A 19713-nucleotide genomic window follows, 5' to 3' on the forward strand; every position below is an offset into this window, starting at 1 on the left:
CCCAGTGATCAATGTGTCTGTTTTTATGCCAGTGCTGTGCTGTTTTGGTTACTGTAGCTTTACAGTATAATTTGAACTCAGGTAGTGTTACCCAGTTTAATTAATTAATTAAGCTTAGGGTTGCTTTGGCCATTTGGGGTCTTTTACTGTTTCATATGGATGTTAGGAATTTTTTTTTCTATTTCTCTGAGGAATGTCATTGGTATTTTGATGGGGATTGCATTGAATCTGTCGATGGCTTGTGGTAGTATGGACATTTTCCCAGTGTTAATTCTTCCAATCCAAGAGCATGCAATGGCTTTCCATCTTTTTGTGTCCTCTTTAATGTCTTCCAACAGTGATTTTCAGTTCTCATTGTAGTGATCTTTAACATCCTTGTTGAACTTTATTCCTAAGTATTATATATATATATATATATATATTTGGTGACTATTGTGCTAGCTGTCTTGATTTCTTTTTCTGCTAGTTCATTGTTGGAGTATAAAAATGCTTCTGATTTTTGTGTGGTGAATTCATATCCTGAAACTTTACTGAATTTGTTTATCAACTCTGAGAGTTTTTTTGTATAGTCTTTAGGTTTTTCTGTATATATAGGTTCATGTCATCTTCAAACAGGAACAATTTGACTTTTTTTCCCAACTGGGTTTTCTTTATCTCTTTCTCTTCCCTAATTACTCTGGCTCAAACTTCCAATACTATGTTAAATAGGAGTGCTGAGAGTGGGCATCCTTCTCTTTTTCCCATTCTTAAAGGAAAAGCTTTCAGCTTTCCTCATTCAGGGTGATATTAGTGGTGGGTTCATTGTATATGCCTTTAATTGTGTTGAGATACTTTCCTTCCATATCTAATATTCTGAGAGTCTTTATCATGAAGGGATATTGAATTTTGTCAAATGCTTTTTGCGCATCTATTGAGATAATCACATGGTTTTTGTTCTTGGCTTTGTTAATGTGGTGCATCACATTTATCGACTTGCATATGTTGAATCATCCTTTCATTCCTTGGATGAATCCCACTTGATTGTGGTTTATAATTTTTGAATGTGTTGCCATAATATATTTGCTAATATTTTATTGAGGATTTTTGCATGTATGTTCATTGGAGATATTGGCATAAGTTTTCTTTTTAGTTGTGTCTTTGTATATTTTTTTAATCAGGGTGATATTGGCCTCATAGAATGGGTTTGGGAGAATGGCATCTGTTTCAATTTTCTGAAATAGTATGAAGGGAGTTAGTATAAGTTCCTCTTTAAAGGTTTGGTAGAATTCAGCAGTAAATCCATCCAGTGATTGGCTTTTCTTTGTTGGGAGACTGCTGATTACTGCTTCAATCTCATTGCTTTTTATTTTTCTGTCCAGGTTTTCTGTGTCTTCTTCATTCAGTCTTGGTAGTTTGTATGTGTCCAGAAATTTGTCCATTTCCCCCAGGTTTTCAATTTTTTGGTATACTGTCATTTGTGATAGTATTCAAAGATTCCATGTATCTATGTGGTTCAGTTGTAATTTCTCCTTTTTCATTTATAATTTGTGTTATTTGAATCTTCTTTCTTCATTTTTTAGATAGTCTAGCTACTGGTTTGTCTATTTTATTTATCTTCTCATAAAACCAACTTTTTGTTTCATTGAACTCTTTTATAGTTTTTTGGGTTTCTATTACATTTAGTTCTGCCCTGGTCTTAATTATTTCTTTCCATCTACTACTTTCAGGATTGTGTCATTCTTCTTTTTCTAGTTCTTTGAAGTGTATCATTAGATTGTTTATTTGAAATCTTTCTATTATTTTGATGTAAGCATTTGTTGTGATAAACTCTCTTAGTACTGCTTTTGCAGTATCCCACTGGTTTTAATAGATCTGTCTTTATTTTCATCTGTGTCAAGAAATTTTTTGTTTTCCTGCTTAATTTCTTCTTGGACCCATGTCATTCAGGAGCATGTTGCTTAATTTCCATGTGCTTGTTTAGTTTCCATAATTATTCTTGTTATTGATTTTTAGTTTTAATCCATTGTGTTCTGAAAAGATATTTGAAATAATTTCAATTTTTAGAAATTTGTTGAGATTTGATTTGTAACCTAACATGTAGTCTGTCATGGAGAACATTCTATGTGCTGATGAGAAGAATGTATATTCTGTGGTTGTTGGATGAAACATTCTGTAGATATCTGCCAAGTCCAATTGTTCTGAAGTGTGGTTTAAATCCTATGTTTCTCTGTTGATTTTTTGCCTAGATGACCTGTCCAGCATTGAGAGAGGTCTATTCAGATCCTCAATTGTTATGGCATTTGGGTCCATCTCTTCTTTAGGTGTAATAGTGTTTGCTTTATGTGTCTGCGTGCTCCAATGTTGGGTGCATATATATTTATGATTGTTATGTCTTCTTGCCAAATCAATTTACCATTATATAGTGGCCTTCTTTGTCCCTTTTTGTGGTTTTTCATTTAAAGTCTATTTCATCGATATAAGAATAGCTATTCTTGCCTGTTTTTGGTTTCCATTTGCATGGTGTATCTTTCTCCAACCTTTCATTCTTAGTCTGTTTGTGTCTTTACAGGTGAGGTGAGTCTCTTAAAGTCAGCATATAGCTGGGTCTAGCTCTTTAATCCAATAGTCATTCCATGTCTTCTGAATGGAGGATTTAATCCATTTACACTTAGGGTTATTATTAAAAGGTGTTGATGTACTCCTGGCTTTTTATTGATTTTTGTTTGGATGTTTTATATATCTTTTATTCCTTCCTTTCCCTTTTACTGTCTTCCATGTTTATTGTATTGTTGAGGTGGTTAGGCAAATTTTCTTCCTCTTTCTCATTTGCATTTTTGTTCTACTAGCAGGTTTTGTTCCCTGTTGTGTATTCGTGATAGTTATTTTTGATTTTTTTGGATTCTCGATGCAGTACTCCCTTAAGGATTTCTTGTAGGGCTGGTCATGTGGTGGTGAACTACCACAGTTTTTGTTTGTCTGGGAAATATAGCATTTCTCCCTCATTTCTAAAGATAGCCTTGCTGGGTATAGTATTTTTGGCTGGCAATTTTTTTCTTTTAGTATTTTGAATATATTATTCCTTTGTCTTCTGATCTTAGGGTTTCTGTTGAGAAGTCTGTTGTTAATCTATTGGTGGCTCCCGTATAGTTGACTTGATGCTTTTCCCTTGCTGCTTTTAGAATTCTCTCTTTGTCTTTGATGTTTGCCAATTTGACTATAATGTGTCTCAGAGAGGACTTTTTAGGTTGAATGTGTTTGGGGATCTTTGAGCCTCCTTGATCTGAAGGTCTGTTTCTCTCCCTATACTTGGGAAGTTTTCTGGTATTACTTCATTGAATATGTTTCCAATGTCTTTTTCTTTCTCCTCACCTTCTGGAAAACCTATGATTCAAATATTTGTATGCTTCAAGTTATCTGCTAGCTCTCTTAGATTTTCTTTGGTTTTTAAATTCTTTTCTCTTTCTTTCCTGTTCTTGTTCTTATGCTTATTCTTTTTTTTTCCTTTTTGTCTACCTGGTGTATTTCAAACATCCACCTCTTCTTATCTTTACTTTTGGCCATCCAACACCTATGAAAGCTTTAACATTTCTGTGAAAGATTACACCTCTTGAGTCTACACCATTTAAGTGTAAGTGGTAGCTCAGTTTTCCAGCCTCCCTTGTAGAAAAATTGTGGACAGGTGACCTAGACTTTGCCAATCAGAATACACACATGTGAGATATCAATCTGCAATTTAGTGTCTGCCAACAAATGAATGAATATAGAAAATGTGGTATATATACACAATGAAATACCATTCAGCTGTAAAAAAATAATATCTGATTTGCAACAACACAAGTGAATCTCAAGGTCATTACGTTAAGTGAAATAATACAGAAAGACAAATGGCAGATGATCTCACTCATATGAGGAATCTAAAAATGTTTATCATATAGAAGGAGGGAGTATAATAGTGGTTACCAGAGGCTGGGATGGTTGGAAGGAGTGGGGCCGAGATGTTAGCTAAAGGATACATAAATATAAGTTAGGAGGAATAAGCTCAAGAGGTCTATTGGACAGCATGGTTAGTCTGGTTAAGGACAATATATTGTATTCTTGAAAAATGCAAAGAGAGAAAATGTTAACTGTTCTCACCATAAAAATGAAACCTATGTGAGGTAACACATTTGTTAATTATCTAGATTTAACTATTCCTCAGTGTATACATTCTTCAAGAATACAGCCAGGTGGTAGATTCCTCTGGGATCAGTGTATTCTTTGAGATCTTAGCAGGAAACAGAGAGCCCATTCAGAACTGTAATTAAGCTTTTAACACAAAGTATGTATATAGGTGTGGGTGGAGCGGAGGGATCAAACAAATGGTGGTGAAGCACCCCAGGATGCCAATGCCACCCCTGGAACTGAAAGGCCAAGGGGAGAAGAGAGTTGTATCTAGGGGGTGGGAGCTGCCTAGAGAAGCTGATACCATGCATAGAAGGGCACAGTCACTGAAAAGCTACAGCCTGGCAGGGCATACGTGTGTGCAATTAAATTCCCTGGCCTTACTCTCCCCACACCCTCTGATCTCTTGACAGGGACTGCCATGGGCTGAGCTCAACCAGGTGCTAAAGACAGGAAGTTGTTGGTTATGCAATCGACAGAAACAGCCTCCAGGGTATAGAAAAGGTGAGAGAGGATGAAGAATAAATGCGGTGTGGCCTTTGGACAACAGCCCATATAGTCATCCCTTGGTATCAACAGGGGATTGGTTCCAGGAAAGCTGTGGATACCAAAATTCCCAGACGCCCAAGTTCCTTTTGTAGAATGGTATAATATTTGTACATATCCATTGCACATCTTTCCCTATACTTTAAATCATCTCTAGAGTGCCTATAATACTTGATACCATGTAAATGCTAGACAAATAGTTGTTATACTATATTTTAAATTTGTATTATTTATTGTTGTATTGTTTCCTTTTTGTGTATTGTTAGTTTTTACTGTCTCTTTTTTGAATATTTTGATCCACAGTTGATTGAATTCCAAGGATGCAGAACCCATGGATACAGAGGGTCGACTGTACTACATTGTGGAAGACAGAGTGTGAAGGGAGAGAGTGACTACTGAAAATTTCAACTAAGGAGAAGGAGGATGCAAATCACATGCAAAGAGGAAAAAAAAAAAAACCTGGGTCAGTGTCCATGGAAATAGAAAGAAGGCGGCAAACGTGAACATTGCTAAGAAGGTAGAATGCATAACAGGAGCTAATTTCTCCTGGAAGTGGGGTAAGAGAGAGAAAAGTGATGTTGATTTCGATAGTTGTGTCTTGGCTAATGGCAGATTTTAGTTCAATCATTATTTTTTGTGTTTTCAGCACTTTCTTTTCAAATTATATTTAAAAACAAATGACTTAAAATTTAACGTCTTAAGTGTTTTTATGTGTACAGTTAAGTACTGTTAAATATATTCACATTATTGTACACCCATCACCACCATCCATCTCTGTAATTTTTTTATCTTCCCCAATTGAAACTCTATCCCGGTTAAGTATGAACTCCCCATGTCCCTTTTCACCAGACCCTGGTAGCTACTGTTTTGCTTTCTGCCTCTATGAGTTTGACTATTCTAGGTACCTCAGATAAGTAGCATCATATATTTGTCCTCTTGTGACTGGCTTATTTCACATAGCATAACATCTTCAAGGTCCATCCATGATGTGGCATGTATCAGTCACAATGTCCTTCATTTTTAACACTAGTAATATTCTATTAAACATATGCACATAAGTGGAATTGCTATATTATTTGGTAGTTATGAGATAGGAGGTGCTCAGTTTCTATGGGTTCAAGTTTGATGACACACACCTGGGTTTCAAGCCACTCGTCAAGGACTCAGGCCCCTTCTCCATGCCCTCTCCTAGGGGATTGTTACTCCTGCTTATTGGACCTATTTTTGGCACCAACATGGAGAAATTGGGACCTCAAAAGGCAGACTTATGCAAATCCAGTGGCTGGGCATGTTCAGTAGAAAGGGGTTGTATAACCGTAGTAGGTTAGCATGCTCAGTAAAGTGGAATCTATCCTTTAAATGACCTTCCACTAGAGATGTTAAAGAGCACAGAATATTCTTGAACATGTTCAGTGCATGTGATAGAATTTGACCAATGAACATGCCCTAAAAGGAGAGCAATTGAGTGATGCAAGAATATGTTACATAACTGGGAACTGCCCCTTATTGAATATTCCTTAGATAGCATGAAAATATATTAGTTGGCAAAACTATAAAAGTGGAGTCCTGGAAGAAGGCAGGGCTGCTTCTCACTATCCTAGAGCCAGCCTGCACTTGGCCTGAGGTGTGTATTTCTTTCTTTTTGTATCAAACTCACCTTTTTCAGGCTGCTGTTCACTCTAGAACCAGCCTGCACTTTGTCTGTGAATGTGTGTCTCTTACTTTTATATTGAACTTGATGTGGGCCCTGTTCAGTCCCTGGAGCTATATCCCAATCTCTGTGAAATCTTTCTCTTATTTGTTAAGTAAAATTTGTTCTCACTTTCTACTGTGACTCTGCTCTTGAATTCTTTCTTTTGGTGGAGTGAAGAATGTGGTAAGATTGAGAAATAAAATAAAATAAAAAATGAAAAATAAAAAAAGCATAGTAAAAAAAAAAAAAGAATATGGTAAGAGGACAGGGCAGGTTGAGGCCAGCCATCAGGCCTCCTCAGACCCTCTCCATAAGTATCAATTCTAAGTTTAATTTTTTGAGGAACCACCATACACTTTGGTAATTTTCCACATCAAGTTTATTTTCTGACAGTGTAATGAGCAATGTGATAATATGTTATTAACGTTTTTATTCAATATTGAATCCCAAATCCTTCCACATTAACTGACATACTTTATGATCCTACAAATATTGGGAGAACAGGTGATTAAATAAATGATGCAATGGTCTGGAGGAAATTTAGAGCCCAGAGACCATACTTGGCGCATTTGTCTTCCTTGTCTAGCAGGCATAGCAGAGTAGAACTGTGAGACTCGGGTATCACTAAAAATAAACACAAAGGGGCTGAATGTTGGGAAGCCCAGAGACACCAGGGAAGAGATGTTTATCAGCCACGGGATTGGATTTTGAATCTGGGTTATCCAAAATGATAAAATGCCAGATAGAGCATGAAAGGAGACAAACATGCTCACCAGGATCAAGATAATGCATGTGGCTCTAGTTTCATAATAAGCTCTGGGTGAGAGCCTGCTGCTGTGAATGTGTTGGACCCGCTGCTTGTGTCTGTACAGAAAAAGGACCATGAAGCTGCTAGTCCAGACCACGAGGCCCCAAAACATACCATCAGTGAACAAGAAAATGACTGCAGTTACTGAGAACACCAACCTCCTTAAAATAGGTGAGGAGCAGTATATGTACATTTTTTCCATGCTCATGTTTTTGGTATTTGTTGGGCCAGTTACATGTTGTACAACAGAGATATTTAACACAAGATGCAAGATCCAGCAAAGAAAACAGCAGAAAACAATGCACTTTGGAGATTTAATTTTGAGTTCCATCCACAAAGAGATACTGGGGCAAAGTCTCGTGGCCTGAAAGCCACTGAGGAGGCAGGTGGTGCTGAGAGTAACCCCTCTGGCCACTCTGTGTAAATAGAAGACAACTTTACATACAGCCTCTTCCAGGAAAGATTTCAATCCAAAAGCTGCCATTGTCTGAGGGATCCCTTTAGAGAGAATAACCAAGTTGTTAGCTAAGACCAGCTGGTTGAGAATCAAGTCTGTGGGTCTCAATCTCTGTGCAGCAATAAAAGTAAAGTTATAAAGGCAAAGGAGTGAAGAATTTCCAAGGATTCCAGCAGCAGTCTGAATGAATAAAGTAATACCCCAATTTAAGTTAATATACACCAATCCATCCATGTGGAAAAGATGTTGAAGTTTGAATTTATTTAGATCAGAAGAATCTGGAGACTGAAAAAGAAAATTGGGTTATTTTCATTACATCTAAAAAATGCTTTTTCTCACAAAACCCATTATTCCAAGTGAATATGAACATTAATAACTGATCGTTTGTAAGTAAAAAGCTATTTCTTGCAGAATTATTATTTGTAACAACACAGTGACTGGAGTCTACCCAACCTCAATCAAAGAGAACTTGAGTAAACCCCAGTGCATCGCCACGGTGAAGCTTGGGGCAGCTGTGTACGTTATAAGGATGTTCTCTTGGCAGCTGACCCTTCAGGACACACAGTTTTATGGAGGGGGCAGGGATAAGAGAAAAATAAAATTCAAAACATCATTTGCAATGAGCTTTACTATAACCGAAGATAAATAGTATCTTGGTACACTTTTTAGTGTGTCTGTGTGTATAATTTTATATTTATAACATGAAAGAATAAATCAAATCCTTTAAAGGTGGGTATTTGTGAGGGACAGAGGAAACTGCAGAGAAGACAGGATGAAGTTAGACTAATGTGACTGTGTCTTTCTTGTTCTGGTTTAGAAGTACATAATTTTTGAATATATCAATAGTAAAATATATTAAATATAATCCACAAAATTAAAAATGACCCCCCCAAAAACATAATTTCATGAAAAATCAGGACTTAACCAAGCAAAGAGAAATTATTTTCACTAAATTTTAAGGAAAATTATTTCACTATAGTTTTGTAAATAATTCATATTATATTATATATGAAATATGATTATTTTATGATAAATTTGACTATTGTAAAATAAGATATGTGTTAGTCAATATTATTTGATATTAATTAGCATATAAATATGTGTAGTCAAAATTACTTAATTTTTTCCTGAGGAAATAGCTGAATCCAGTTAGGACAGGACATAAAGTTTTGTTCAGACCCTTTTATTGTACAATAAAGCAAAGGAGCTACCAAATACCATCAGTTTCACGTGACCAGACAAGAACAACTATCATGAAGGATTCCCAATAGAAAAGGATGGGAATTTATATTACTAATAAATATTTGTAATATATTTTAAATATTTACTTATTTTATTTTTTTATGTATTGGAACATAATTGATTGTTCATATCTGTGGGGTAAAGCATTGAATATCAATAGCTGTGTGCAATACGTGATGCTCAAATCAGGATAATTAGTATCGTCAACATTATACAATGTAATAGTTTTTTGTGGTCCTTTACCAATTTCTCCCTAACCCCAACTCCCCTATCCCTTTCCCACCTCTGGTGGCCTCAGTTCTGTTCTCTCATTTTAAACATTCAACAAATTACTGTGATTGTTGCATCTTTCAGTTATTATTTATTTATTTATTTATTGCCCCCACTCTGAGTGAGGACACGTGGAATTTCTCTTTCTATGTCTAGCTTATTTCACTTAATTTTCATTAACTTCAGCCATGTTGCTGCAAATGGCAGAATTTCACTCTTCTTTATAGCAGAGTAGTATTCTCTTGTGTATGTATACCATATTTTCCTTATCCAGTCATCTGTCGATGGACATTTAGTTGGTTCCAACTCTTGGCTATTTTTAAAACAGCCGCAAAATTCATGGGAGTGCAGGTATCCCTTCGACATGATGATTTCCATTCCTTTGGTTAAATACTCATCAGTGGAACTGCTGAATCTTATGACTCTTCTATCCATAGTCGTTTAAGTAAACTCCATACTGTTTTCCACAATAGCTCCACGAATTTACAGTCCTGCCTACGGTGTGGGAAGTTCTCCTATCTCTGAATCCTCACCAACATTTGTTATTCTCAGTCTTTTCGATAATGGCCAGTCTGACTGGGGTGAGATGATATCTCAAGGTGGTTTCTGACTTGCATTTCCCTGATGCTTAGTGATGTTGAGCATTTCTTCATGTGTCTGTTTGACACTTGTGTATCTTCCTTTGAGAAATGCCTCTTTAGCTCCTCTTGCCATTTTTTGAAAGTGGGTACATTTTTTTTTTCTCTTAAGGTGTTTGAGTTCCTTGCGAATCTGGATATTAATCCTTTGTGGGATGCAAAGTTTGCAAATATTTTCTTCCATTCTGTAGGTTGTCTTTTCACTCTGCTAATTGTTTCTTTAGCTGTGCAGAAGCTTTTTAGCTTGATATAATCCCATTTGTTTATTTTTTCTTTTATTGTCTGTGTTTTTGGAGACTTATTCATAAATTCTTTGCCCATTCCTACATTCTGAAGTGTTTCCTCTGTTTCTTTTAAGAGTTTTATAGTTTCAGGGTTTATAATTAAGTCTTTAATCCATTTTGAGTTGATTTTGGAATATTGGGAGTGGTACGGGTCTAGTTTCATTCTTCTACAATATGGATGTCCAGTTTCTCCAGCACCATTTATTGGAGAAGCAATCTTTTCCTCAATGTATATTCTTGTTGCCTTTATCAAAGATTAATTGGTTGTTAAGTTTGTGGGTTGATTTCTGGCTACTCTATTCTGCTCCATTAGTCTGAGTGTCTGTTTTTATGCCAGTACCAAACTGTTTTGGTTATTATAGCTTCATAGTATAATTTGAAGTCAGGTAGTGTTATACCTCTGTGTTTACTTACTTATTTTTTGCTCAGGATTCTTTTTGCTGTTTGCCATCTTTTGTTGTTTCATATAAATATTAGGATTGTTTTTTTTTTCTATTTCTGTGAGTAATGTCATTGGTATTTTGTTGGAAATTGCAATTGATCTTTAGAATGCTTTGTGTAGTTTAAGCATCTTTACAATGTTAATTTTTCTAGTCCAATAGCATAGAATATCTTTTCATCTTTTTGTTCCTCTTTATTCTTAGCAGTGATTTGTTATTCTTGTTGTAGAGATCTCTCTTCTCCTTGCTATTCGTTCTTTGGTGACTATTGTAAGTAGGATTAATTTCTTGATTTCTTTTTCTGCTAGTTCACTCCTGGAGTATAAAAATGCTACTAATTTTTGTGTGTTGATTTTGTATCCTAGAAGTTTACTACATTTATTTATGAGATCTAAGAGGTTTTTGTAGAATCTTTAGGGTTTTCTATATATAGGATCAAGTCCTCAGCAAACAAGGACAGTTTGACTTTGTCTAGATGCATTTTATTTCTTTCTCTTGCCTGATTGCTCTGGCTAGTACTTACAATACTATGTTAAAAGGGGCAGTGAGAGTGGGCATCCTTGTCTTGTTCCCATTCATAATGGAAAAGCTATCAGCTTTTCCACATTCTGGATGATATAGTTGGTGTGCTTGTCATAAATGGCTTTTATTGTATTGAGATACTTTCCTTCTAAACTTAATTTGCTGAGAGTCTTTATCATGAAGGGATGTTGAATTTTGTCAGATGACTTTTCTGCATCTATCAATTTTTGATCATGATCATGTAATTTTTGTCCTTAATTTTGCTGAAATGATGTTTCACATTTATTGACTTGCATATGTTGAAGCATCCTTGCATCCCTGGAATGAATACCACTTGATCATGTTGTATAATTCTTTTAATGTGTTGCTGTTCTGTTTGCTCATATTTTGTTGAAAATTTTTGCATGTATGTTTATCAGAGAAAAGGGTCTGTAGTTTTCTTTTTGTAGTATCTTTGTCTGGTTTTCATATCAGGGTGATGCTGGCTTCATAGAATGAGTTTGGGAGAATGGCCTCTATTTCAATTCCTTGAAAAAGTTTGAGTAGAATTGGTAATAATTCCTCTTTAAAAATTTGGTAGAATTCAGCAGTAAATCCATCTGGTCCTATAATTTTCTTAGCTGGGAGACTACTGATTAGTTACTCAATCTTGTTACTTGTTAATGGTCTCTTTAGCTTTTCTATTTCTTCTAGATTCAGTCTTGATAGTTTGCATGCAATTTATTCATTTCTTCCAGTTTTTCAAATTTGTTCGTGTATATTTGTTTATAATAGTCTCTAATGATTCTTTCTATTTCTGTGATATAAGTTGTATTGTCTACTTTTTATTTCTGAATTTTCTTATTTTTGTCCTCATAAGTTTTTAGTTAGTCTAGCTAATGGCTTGTCTGTTTTGTTTATCTTCTTGAAAAACCAACTTTTTGTTTCATCGTTCTTTTGTATCATTTTGGGGTCTGTATTTCTTTTTATTTATTTATTTAATGGTTATGAACATTCATGAGATACATAGCTGATTCTCACCCCTGTGCCCAAGATATGAAGACCAGATTCATACTGGCAGCATGCCCATTACCACAAATTGCATTTGTACCCCGTGTCCCCCACCCAGTTATCCCCATCCTCCCTCACCCTCCCTCGAGCTCCCCTCTCCACTTTGTAGCCCAAGGTATGTTCTCTCCCTGTGCAAGTCCAACACACCACTGTTGTCTTTCTTTCCTTCTTTCTTTCTCTCTTCGCTCCCACTATTTCATTTACTTCAGCTCTGATCTTAATTATTTCTTTCCACCTAATAATTTTGGGTTTATATTGTTCTTGTTTTTCTAGTTCTTTTTGTATTGTATTAGGTTATTTGAAATCTTTCTATTCTTTTGATGTGATTATTTGAATATACTTCCCTCTTTGGAATGCTTTTGTAGTATCCCACAGGTTTTGTTTTTTAATTTTTTTCAAATGAAACATACTTGTTTAAACATATTTATAGGTTAGCGAGTTGACTATCAATATTTGTGTACAGTATCTGATGATCAAATCAATATTATTAGCATGTTCATCATTACAAGTCTTAATTATCCTTTGTGTTTCTTACCCAATTACTCCCAAACTCCCCCCACCCTCCCCCTTTCCCACCTCTGCTAACTACAGGTCTGTTCTCTCCTATTGAAGGTTAAATGTTTTATTGTGGCCTTTCTTTCTTTCCCTCCTTCCTTCCTTCCTTCCTTCCTTCCTTCCTTCCTTCCTTCCTTCCTTCCTTCCTTCCTTCCTTCCTTCCTTCCTTCTCTTTCTTTCTTAGCTCCCACTTACTAGTGAGAACATGTGGTATTTCTCCTTCTATGCCTGGCATATTTCACGTAACATAATTTTCTTCAAGGTCACCCATGTTGCTGCAAATGGCAGAATTTCTTTTTTTTATGGCTAAGTAGTATTTCATTGTGTGTATATACCACATTTTCTTTATCCAGTCATCCACTGATAGACATTTAGGTTGGTTCCATATCATGGCTATTGTAAGTAGAGCTGCGATGAACATGGGAATGCAGATATCCCTTCAACATGATTATTTCCATTATTTTGAGTATCCCACAGGTTTTGGTATGGTGTGTCTTTATTTTCATTAGTTTCAAGAAACTTTATTCTTCTCATTCCTATTAATTACTTCTTCAACCTGTAAGTTGTTCATGAGCATGTTGTTGAATTTCCATGTACATGTATATTTCCAGACTTTTGTTTGTTACTGATTTCTAGTTTTAATCCATTGTGGTCTGAAAAGATACTTGAAATGATTTCAATTTTTAAAAATTTGTCGCGACATTCTTTGTGACCTAACATGTGGTTTATCCTGGAGAATATTCTGCGTGCTGATGAGAAGAATGTATATTCTGTGGTTGTTGGATGAAATGTCCCATAGATATTTAGTTCATTTACATTTAGGATAATTATTGAAAGGTGTTGTTTTACTCCAGGCATCTCATTGATTTTCATTTGGATGTTCGAAATATCTTTTATTCCTTTCTTTCCCTTTCATTGTTTGTCTTTGTTGTTGGTGCCTATGTTTTTTTTTTTTTAATGTGGTAGGATATAGGTTCTTTCTCTTTTTTATTGGCATTTTTATTCTACCAGTGGTTTTGTTCTTTGTTGTTTATTCACGGTACTGATTATCATTTTGTGGATTCCAGATGCAGCACTCCTTTGAGGATTTCTTATAGCACTGGTCATTTGGTGGGTAATTCCCATTTTTTGTTTGTCTGCAAAATACACTATTTCTCCTTCATTTCTTAAGGATAGCCTTGCTGGATATAGTATCCTTGGCTGGAATTTATTTTTTTCTTTGAGAATTTTGAATATATCATCCCATTCTCATCTGGCATGTAGAGTTTCTGTTGAAAAGTCTGCTTTAGTCTGAAGGGGACTCCCTTATAGGTGACTTGATACTTTTCTCTTACTGTTCTTAAGATTCTCTTTGTTTTTGAACTTTGCCAGGTTGACTATAATGTGTGTCATAGAGGTGCTTTTTGGATTGAATCTGTTTGGGGGTCTTCATATCTGATGGTCCACCTCTCTCCCTGTACCTGGGATGTTTTCAGGTATTATTTCACTGAATAGGTTTTGTCGCCTTTTCCTTTTTCCTCCCCTTCTGGAACACCCATGATTCAGATGTTTGTTCACTTGAGGTTATGTGCTAGCATGCTTAGGCTTACTTCATTTAAAAAAATTGTTTTTCTTTTTTTCTCCGTAGGTTATTTTGAAGATCTTCTTGAAGATCAGAAAATCTTTCTTCTTCTTGCTCATACCTGCTGTTTAAGCTTTCAGTTGTGCTGTTTATTTCATTGAATGAATCCTCCAGTTTTGTGAGTTCTGCTACATTCCTTTTTAAGATATTGATCTCTTTGTAAGTTTTCTCCTTCATATCTTAGATACTTTTTCTCATTTCATTTTATTGTCTAACTGAGTCTTCTTGTACCTCACTGAGTTTACTTAAGATTTTTGCTTGTAATTCCTTTGCATTCATTTCAGTGGTTTCCTGCTCTATGGGATCTGGTACTTGAGAATTCCTGTATTCCTTTGGTAATGTCATATTTTCTTTTTCTTTTCCCCCCCTGTATTTATAGTACATCTCTGTTGGTTGTTGGTTATTTGGTAGAGCTCTTCTTCTATTACTCTGGAGGGTACTTTGAGGAGAGAGATGTGTGTCCTCCTGTAGATGTGTTTTATATTGACTGTTAAGTATGGGGTTTCAGTATTGATTCCAGGTAGATGCAGTAGTGTAGTCCCCATGGGGGTACTTCTCCTCTCTTCAGTGTTAAAGTTGCATGTGAGTGTTTCCATGGCCTAAATACTGGGGCACATAGTGATTCCTTGCTGAAATTAGTGACACAGTGTTGGTTTGTTGAGGATGTGGGCAAGCTCTTGAGTTCTTGGGAGAGGTGTCTGGGTGCCCTGTTGCTCTGTGGCTGGGGTGATTGACACTGGGCAGGCTTGTTCACACCTTAACTAGTATCCCATAGCCTTGATAGGTGTACCGGGGTATACTGGAGCTCTCCAGTTTAAATGGATAACCCTGGGTAGGGACTCTTTATTCTCTTTCTTACAGACAGAGGCTCCTCCTCAGTCCTTGCTTTCCCCAATTGGGGGATAGTTTGGTGGCAACTGGGAATATTCTTCCTTACACTATTTGGGTGTCCTGTGTTTCTGCAGTCTTGGCAGGGATCTGCTTGTGTCTCCACTAGATCAAGGCTATTCTGTGGCCTGTGCAAGTACCTCAAAACCTCAGGTGTGCTACTCCATGTGGCAGTGTAATTTCCCCTGTGGGTTGGGCCACTGAGTCATGGGTCTGCACTCACTCACCACTTTCCCCAGGTTCTGCTGGTGACTCACCTTCTATCAAAGTAGTTGAGTGGTCAGTGTGCCACCTGCACAGTGGCATTGCCTGCTGCAGTGGCTATGTTGGGCTGTGGCAGATCACCCACACAGTAGCAGTATCTGGCCCTGGCAGGGGCTGCCCTTGGCTCCTGAGGTTTCTCATACTCTTCCCGTCTGTCTTCTGGGGCTGACGGCAGCTGCTGAAGATTCCATGAGCTTCTGCCATCAGCTGGGTGGGGGCTCCCCTCTGTTACTGAAATCTCCATGTGTGCTCCTGCCATCTGTTCACATTTGTCATAGATTAAAACAAACAAATATTTGCAAACCCTGTATGCTTAATACCAATAAAGCCAAAATAAAACAAAAACACCTCACATTTGGGTTATTGTAAAATCCTAAATCACCACATTGAAAAAGTAGAAATAAGGTAAAGGATCAACATCTCTTTTTTATATGCACTATTCCAAAAGAAACTTTCTCTTCTCTTCTAGAAGTTTCCTACCTAACAATGGCAAAGGATGGACAGATGTGGAAAATCAGTACACTTAGTGCACAACCAGTAAACATGAATGACTGCCAAACTCTGGTTGGTCAATGATGAATAAAATAATGGGTAGATCCAGATGATGACAAAGCCATAGGGGAGGACCTGCAAGTGTCAAATTCAAGACCCAAGCAAATGAGTCATTCTGTCTCAGTTGTGACTTCAAACAAAAAAAGTTTGCATTACGATGCTGATAGAATATGGACGTGTTGTCCCCGCCAAAACTTATGTGGAAATCTGATCCCCAATGTGGCAGTTGATTCCCCAGTGTCCCAGTTGGAAGCTGATTCATGGGGGCAGATCTGTCATGAATGGATTAATGCTCTCCCTGGGGGGAAGAGGCCTGAGTGAGATCTCGTTCCATTAGTTTCTGTGAGAGCTGGTTGTTTAAAAGACCCTGGTGCCTTCCCCCCTCTCTCTTGCTTCCTCTCACCCTGTGATCTGCTTGTAGCCCCTGGCTGTCTCCCTCTTTCCCCATGAGTAGAAGCAGCCTGAGGCCCATGCCAGATGCAGCTGTCCCAGAATTGGAAGTCAAATAAACCCTCTGTTCTTTATAAATTACCCAGTCTCAGGTATTTCTGTTATAGCAACAGAAAATGGACTAATACAGAAAATTCATACCGAGGAGTGGGGTGTTGTTATACAGATACCTGAAAATGTGGAGGCAGCTTTGGAACTGGGTAATAAGCAAAGGTTGGAGAAGTTTGGAGGACAGTTTAGAAGACAAGAAGATGAGAGAATGTTTGGAACATTGTAGAGTAAATTGGTTAAATGGTTGTGACCAGAATGTTGAAAGAAACGTGGACAGCAAAGACCCTGCAGATGATGAGGTCTCAGATAGAATTGAGGAACCTCATGGGAATTGGACAAAAGACAACCCTTGCTACACCATAGCAGGGAACTTGACTGCATTGTGTCCATGCCCTAGGACTTTGTGGAAGGTGGGATTAGGACTTGTGAAACAGAATGTTTGGCAGAGAAAATTTCCAAGCAGCAAAGCATTAAGGAAGATGCTTGGTTACTTTTAACAGCCTACTCTGAGATATGGCACAAAAGGCATGATGTAAAGCCTGGATTTAAAAAGGAAGCAGAATGTAAAGATTTGGAAAATTTGTAGTATGGTCATGTGGTAGAGAAGTAGAGACTAGGAGAAAAATGCAAGGGTGAAGCAGATAAACTGTTTGCTAAAGACATTATCTTGGTGGTGAGGCAGCCAGATGCTAATAGCCAAGACAATGGGAGAAAGGCCCTGACAGCATCAATCCTCTCTCAAGTCTGGAAGGTCAGGCCCCTCCCATCACAGATGCTGAGGCCTAGAAGGACTGAGTTGTCAGGGAGGATAGACCTGGGGTGCACTGCTCCCTGCATCCCACCTGCTCTGGATGGAGCAGCCCTGCCTCTAGTAGCCACAAGTGTGGTTCATGTAGCAGCTCTGGAGAACACAAGCTGGAAGCCTTGGCAGCGTCCATTTAGTGTTAAGTCTGCAGGCCAGCAGAATGAGAGCAGTGGAGGCGTGGCAGGTCCACCCAGATTTCAGAGGATATATGGAACAGCCTGTGGCCCAGGCAAAGAGCTGTCTCAGGGGTGGAGCCACTGCAGAGGCCATCTATGAGAGCAATGCTGAGCAAGAAGGTGGGGTCAGAGCCTTCACAGAGATCCCCTACCAGGGAAATGTCTAGTAGAGCCAAGGCTGTGGGGCTGCTGCCAGGACCCCAGAACTGTAGGGCCACTGCCAACGTGCAACGCAGGCCTGGAAAAGCTGCAGGCACCAGAGCAGCCCAGTGGGCTGTGCCTGGCAGAGCTGTGGAAGTGAAGCTGCCTGAGGCTTTGGGGGCCCAGATGCCCAATTGTGCCCAGGATGCAGGTCTTGGAATCAAGGAAGATTAGTTGGGAGCTTCAGGACATAATGTCTGCCCTGCTAGGTTTTGGACTTGTTTGGGACATGTTTCTCCTTTCTTCTGGTGTATTCCTCCTCTTTGGAATGAGAATGTGTACCCAATGTCTGTTCTGCCCTTGTATCATGGCAGTTGAAAATTTGGTTTTGATTTTTACAGGTTCACAGCTGGAAGGAGTTTTGCCTTTTGTCTCAGATGAGACTGTGAACTTTTAAGTAGGTGCTGGAACAACAAGCTAAGCGTTTTGGGACTGTGAGCATGAAATGACTGTATTTTGTATGTGAGAATGACATGAGTTTTGGGGGGCCAGGGGCAGAATGAGAGTTTGGATGTTTTGTCCCCACCAAAACGCATGTGGAAATCTGATCCCCAATGTATCAGTGTTGGAAGCTGATTCATGAGGGTGGATTCTCATGAATGGATTAATGCTCTCCCTAGGGGGCGGGGCCTAAGTGAGATCTTGCTCCATTAGTTTCCCTGAGAGAGCTGGTTGTTTAAAAGACCCTAGCACCTCCCCTCTCAGTCTTTCTCTTGCGTCCTCTTGCCATGTCATCTGCTTGTACTCCCGGTTGCTGCCACTCTCTGCCATGAGTAGAAGCAGCCTGAGGCCCGTGCCAGAGGCAGCTGTCTCTGAGTCATAAGTCAAATAAACATCTGTTCTTTATAAATTACACAGTTTCAGGTATTCTGTTATAGCAACACAAAATGGACTAATACACATGCCATCAAATTTAGATCAGTTTTGAAAATATTTTAAGTCTTTCCTAATAAAAAAATTTACAATGAAAACCCCAAGCAGGAGGAGGGAAGTCATCAGGTTCTTGGAATAGGTGAAACTGGCCTTCACACTCTCACAGAAGCTTAAATCATAACTGCCATCTATGAACGGAAATACACTGTGAGAATCCAAACATCCAGGGAAGAGACTCCAGCATCCATTCAAGCAGAACACTAGACTATAAATGATTGAAGATGGTAAAAGTAACAGTTTGAATTTACTCCCATCAACCCTCTCTCAAGTCAGCACTGCTTAGTGCCAGGAAAGCCCCCAAAGCCTTCAGTTTCTCTCAGACAAGAAAGTGCAACAGGAGGGAGCCCTAGCCTTCCCAGCCCAATGTATACTTCCCCAAGGCCCACTTTAACCTCTTCCCACTCAGACCACTGAGGGCATCGGCACAGCTGAATAGTTTGGGAGGGAGCCAGAAGAAGGGGAAGATGAAGTAGCTCACGGCAGCCACCACACAGAACTCAAAACCAGGCTGTGTATCTACTGATTGACCCATAGAATGCACCAAGAGACCCGTTCATGAACCCATTGGATACATCACTTGCAGTATCATGACTGGCTGATGTCTGTCCCCAGCAGCCTGCACACACCTTCAGGACAGCAAGCATGAGCCAACACAGAAGGCACTTGCAAACCCCTCAGACAGAATGTGAATATCAGAAACCAGCTTAATTCTGTGGGACTGGAAGTGGGCACACAACCATGAATATTTTGAGGGATCACTCTAGGGGGAAAAAAATCAGGAGGCTCTCAAAACCTGACCTGACTTTGCAGGTTAAGTGAACGGACACCATCCTAAGACATCCCCCTACACAAAGGGTACAAGAGGAATGGGGCAGAGTATCCCCAGGAAACCCCTGAGGTACACCCCAGATTCCTAGCTGGGCTGACTGGTGAAGGTCTTTCTCTCCTTAAGTCAATCAGTAAAAACTGAAGGAAGAGATGGCTTCTTCAAATGTGAAGGCAGAAATACAAGACTTCACGGACATGAAGGATTAAGGAAACATAACATGCACCAAAATAAATAAGTAAGTAACATTTTAGTTGCTGACCCCAAAGAAATGGAGATTTATGTATTGCCAAAGATTTCA

The 19713-nt window shown here is 38.3% G+C and overlaps 1 pseudogene; it reads right to left on the bottom strand.

Moving 5' to 3' along the window:
- Nucleotides 1–15662, bottom strand: part of LOC134371931 (actin-related protein 2-like) — a 96842-nt pseudogene extending 81180 nt beyond the window's left edge.
- Between the last annotated feature and the right edge of the window lie 4051 nt (nucleotides 15663–19713).

The sequence above is a fragment of the Cynocephalus volans genome, chromosome 3, assembly GCF_027409185.1.
Source record: "Cynocephalus volans isolate mCynVol1 chromosome 3, mCynVol1.pri, whole genome shotgun sequence".
NCBI classification, from domain to species: Eukaryota; Metazoa; Chordata; class Mammalia; order Dermoptera; family Cynocephalidae; genus Cynocephalus; species Cynocephalus volans.